The 5172-nt window shown below is 44.9% G+C and overlaps 1 non-coding gene across 1 annotated transcript; it reads left to right on the top strand.

Annotated features, from left to right (window-relative positions):
* The first annotated feature begins 295 nt into the window (after positions 1 to 295).
* Positions 296 to 397, top strand: LOC113223460. The gene has a single exon (XR_003308745.1). It is a non-coding gene; the product is annotated as a U6 spliceosomal RNA (small nuclear RNA).
* The last annotated feature ends 4775 nt before the right edge of the window (positions 398 to 5172 follow it).

The raw sequence follows: 5172 nt of genomic DNA, 5'->3' as shown, positions 1-5172 counted from the left end.
TGCATCATATTTAATGAGAAAACACCAAAATCACCCACAGTAAAGTGAGAGCAAGTCAAGGTGTCACTAGCATTTAACACAACTGGGATCACGCACAAAACAGCAAGAACCAGAAATAAAAGAACAACTCCTGGAATGGAGGAGAAAAAAGGCATTGTTATCTGCAGCTGATATGACTGTCTGCTTGGAAGACATCTGAGAATCAACTGAAAACCGTTAGTGCTAAGGAGAGGATGGTAAGGGAGCGAGCCAGGTCCAAACTAAATATTTTTAAACTATGTAATTAGAAAATATAGTCAGTGACAGTGCTAACACCAAAATTGGAATGATACAGAGAAGATTAGCATGGTTCCTGTGGAAGGATGACATTCGAAGTCGTCAAATAGTCCATATTTTTAAAAATAAGAAAAAAATGAAACGAACAAAGAATCCCATTCACAATAGGAATAAAAGTATAAAACAAAGGCATAAACTCAACAAAAAAGGAAAGGAAGGAAGGAATGAAGGGAGGACAGGAGGCAGGGAGGGAGGGAAGGGATAAACAAAGATAAACTCGACAAAAAGGAAAGGAGGGGAGGAGAGCAGGGAAGGAGGAGGGAAGGAAATAGCAAACTTTAGAGGAAGAGTCAAAAAAAAAAAGGAAGAGAGGACATGGAGAACTGGAGAGACTGCCAGGTCCTGGATGGAAAGAGTTGGCAAATATGTCAATATTCTTGCAGGAGGTGCAGGGAGAGCTCCCTGCTGTCTATACCACAGGCACCCAGGGAGGACCCAGGAAAGCTTCCACCCCCAAACCAGCACTGCACCTTGTGCCAACACAGAAAGCCACAGAAAACCCTTGGCCCCACTCCAAAGCCCTAACTAAATCATGTACTCCCGGGAAACGCAAGGCCAAGACACCACCATGTGCGTCATCAAGCTTAGAATTAATTCAGCACCATGTTCTCACTCATAGGTGGGAATTGAACAATGAGAACACTTGGACACAGGAAGGGGAACATCACACACTGGGGCCTGTTGTGGGGTGGGGGGAGGCGGGAGGGATAGCATTAGGAGATATACCTAATGTAATTGATGAGTTAATGGGTGCAGCACACCAACATGGCACATGTATACGTATGTAACAAACCTGCACGTTGTGCACATGTACCCTAGAACTTAAAGTATAATTTTAAAAAAGAGGGAAAAAAAGAAAAAAAAAGAATTAATTCAGCACCTTAACTAGTGTGGAGTTCATAACATCCTCACAACTGGATTTACCTCAGACACCACCAGAAGCTGAAAGCCATTCCTGCTCCATCCACATATGATGGATAAACAAAGTGTGGCTATCCAGACAATGGATTATTATTCAGCCTTAAAAACGAAGGAAATTCTGACACATGCCCCAGTGTGGATGAACCTGAAGGATACTATGTTAAGGGAAATAAGCCAGTCACAAAAGGATGCTGTATGATCTCGCTTGGATGCAGAATCTTAAACAGTCAAACTCACAGAAACAGAAAGTCAAGTGGTGACTGCCAAGGGCTGCAGACAGGGCAACGGGGAGTTGTTCAGTGGGTACAGATCCGTAAGCTTGAGGGACCTGCTATGCAGCATTGCCCATGAATTACACACTTAAAAATGTGTTCAGAGGGTAGATCTCTTACTACAATGTGAAAATGAATTAAATGTAGAATAAAATAGAAGAAAATGAAAATACAGACAGTTCCAAACTTATGATGGTATGACTTACCCTTTTTGACCGTAACGTGATGCAAATGTGACACGCATTCAGTAGAAGCTGTACTTCAAGTGCCCAGACAACCATTCTGCTTTTCACTTCCAGGAAATTAGGTTGGTGCAAAAGTAATTGCAATTTTGAAAATGGCAAAAATCACAATTACTTTTTTGCACCAATCTAATATATTATATAAGATATTCAACACTTTATTATAAAATGGGCTCTGTATTAGATGATTTTGTCCAAATGTAGGCTAATATGAGTGTTCTGAGCCCTGTTTAAGGCAGGCTGGGCTCAGCTATGATGATCAGAAGGTTAGGTGCATTAAATGTATTTTCAACTTAGCATATTTTCAGCTTATGATGGGTTTATCTGGAAGTAACCAATGAAATAACTGGAGGAGCATCTGTACTGAATCTGAATTTTTTTAATCACAAAATATATTCATTGATAAATGATATCTCTAAAATTACGAAAACAACAACAAACTCATTCCTGGCATGCTGTGATTTTCCAGGTTCTCATCTCCAAACAGACTTGGCCCCACCTGCCCCAGGCCCCTCCCTTGAGTCCCCAACACTTCTTCAGGGCCCTTCAGAACTCACAGTGAAATCAACACTTCCTATAGACTGAGCTCTCTGAACGTCCCCTCACTTCCACAGCTGGATGAATCCCACCACTGCCTTTCCAAGTCAGTCTGTTCATTTTCTCACATTTCCCAAGCTGAAGGTCTCGTTGTACCTCATACCTATGACTGTTGCTTCCTCACTGTCTGTTCCCTTCCCCACTGTAAACAGACACCCTCCATCTCCGCAGTTCACGCAGCAGGACCTGGCATCCTCTTCCCCTCCCTGTTGCCATCTACACACCCCCACTCCATTCTCCCCATTCCCTGACATCCCTGGCTCACAGCGCTCCTCCTTCTGTGGCATCCAAGAAACTGACCCACCCACCTTCCAGCCTCTCAATTCCAAGACTTCCAACATTGCCTTCCTCCACTCTCACCCCAGCAAGCCAACCCATCCATGGTTTTCTCTCAGCTTCTGTTTCCTACTCTGCAAATCCTGGTACCAATATTTATCTCGCATGGACTTGGACAGTCTGCTTAACAGGGTTGTAGTAAAGACTAAAGGAGACTATATTCATTGCATACTGAGAACAGTGGTTGGCACATAGTGAGCAAAGAATGCTAGTCACCAGTAATAGTAATTCCACAACAGGTAAAGATGATGGGGGAAGAAAACAAGTCTCCCTACCTGAGGCAAACAGAGTAGCAGAACAAAGAACTCTGGAGTCAGACCCTGGGTTTGAATTTGGGAACACTACCTATCCTGGAGCCGTGGCTCCTTCACGTGTCAGATGGGGATAAGAATACTTACCTTCCATGTTAGACGAGTTCCCCGATAGGAGCCCAGAGTTATTCCCTCCCCGTGTCAGAGAGGACAGGTGTCTCAGGTTGGAGCCTCAGGCATTACCTGGGTGTGATGCAGGTAACTGGAGCATGCAGGGGTCCAGGTATCAGCAAGGACATGGACAGCTTCTTGGCAGTGAGCCAATCATGACTGCTTGCCCTTACTGATCACCATCTGAGATGTCTGAGATTCTGCAAGCATTCAAGTGGAGTTTGGCCACAGTAAAACTAACCCTTCACATTTATTTTGCCTTTTAGAAAACACTGATACCAGTTTAAAATAGTGACATGTCTTTGGATCCCACGTGTGCTATATAAAGAAACATCTAAATGGGCACTTCCATGTCTCATGGTTTTAAAAATGTTCTAAATGTGGCTGTGCGAACCTCCTTCTAGCCGACTGCTGTCTCCAGAAGAGATCCATGTTCACTCCTCATCTCTTGGGAAGGCCCATCAGATTTCATCTCACTCGTCCCACTGCTAACATAAGCAGAAATCTTACCCTACACCAACTTTACCATCCATCAGGAGAATCCAACAATCCTACTTCCAGGTATATATCCTCAAAAAGTCAAAGCAGTGTCTCAAGGAGATATTTGTACACCTGTGTACAGAGCGGCATTATTCACAATAGCCAAAAGGTAGAAATGGGCCAAGGGTACTTCAACAGGTGAATGGATAAAGAAAATATGGTATATCCACACAAGGAAATATTATTTAACCTCAAAAAGGAAGGAAATTCTGACACGTGCCACAGCGTGGATGAACCTTGGGGATATTATGCTGAGTGAAATAAGCCAGTTGCAAAAGGACAAACACTGTATGATGCCACTCTTGTGAGGAACCTAGAGCAGTCAGATTCATAGAGACAAAGAACAGAACGGCGCTTGAAGGAGCTAAGGGAAGCGGAATGGGAAGTGAGTGTTTAATGGGAACAGACTTTCACTTTGGGAAGATGAAATAGTTCTGGAGATGGAAGGTGGTGATGGTTGTACAACAATGTGAATGAACTGAATGCCACTGAATTGTACTCTTAAAGATGATTATGTGTATTTTTCTACAATTCAAAAACCAGGAAAGTTGAGAGCCGGCTGGCTTTCCCCTTCAGAATATATCCAGACACTGTGGTGTGCTGGTGCCACGGCTGCCAGCCCAGCCCAGGTCACTTCTTTCCTAGACCACAGCCCTAGCCTCCAAACTGGTCTGCGCACTCCATCTGTCCACTCTCAAGAAGCAGCCCAAAGCAGTGATTTTAAAACAAGGTCAGGTCATACCACTGCTCTGTGCAAAACCTTGCAAAAGTTCCCCAGTGGAGTCAGAGTAAAAAAATCCAAAGTCCTGACAGTGACTCGCAAGCTCCCCCATCTTTCTGCCCTCCTCCCCAACTGCCTGTTCACTCTGCTGCGGCCCCACTGGCCTTTCTACCACTCCCTGGACGTGGGGGACACAGGCCAGCGGTCATCTCTGCCTGGAATGTCCACCACTCCAGCTGTCCACCTGGCTTTCTCACCTCTCCCATGACTTGCTCATGTACCTTTATGAAGGCAGGGATGTTTGTCCTGCTCACTCATATATATTCCTTTTGCGTAGAACAGTGCCAGGCACATGGTAGCCACTCAAAGATATTTGTTGAATTAATGAATAAATAGAAGGATTATTTCTAAAGTCAGAAACATTTGTCAGAACCAGAACTTGGAGCAGAGGAGCAGGTGGGTGCTTTTGACAAGGCTGCCACCTAGTGGCTGGATTCCTTGACAGCCTTCTGGGGGTTCCCCAACCTTTCACTTGACCCTGGGGCAGGCAGGGAGGACTACCACCTGCACACAAGGAATCCCCTCATTCCCTAAAAGCCACACCATTGTGTAAGATGAGATATACACAAAGGACACCTCAGGGAGAAAAAGAAGAGTAAGAACTGGAATCCAGGCCAGGCGCAGGGGCTCATGCCTGTAATCCCAGCACCTTGGGAGGCCAAGGCAGGAGCCCAGGAGTTCAAGACCAGCCTGGGCAACATGGTGAGACCCTGGTGGTGTGCACC

Source organism: Piliocolobus tephrosceles, unplaced genomic scaffold (assembly GCF_002776525.5).
Source record: "Piliocolobus tephrosceles isolate RC106 unplaced genomic scaffold, ASM277652v3 unscaffolded_41423, whole genome shotgun sequence".
NCBI lineage: Eukaryota > Metazoa > Chordata > Mammalia > Primates > Cercopithecidae > Piliocolobus > Piliocolobus tephrosceles.
This window is presented reverse-complemented; position numbering and strand designations above follow the sequence as displayed.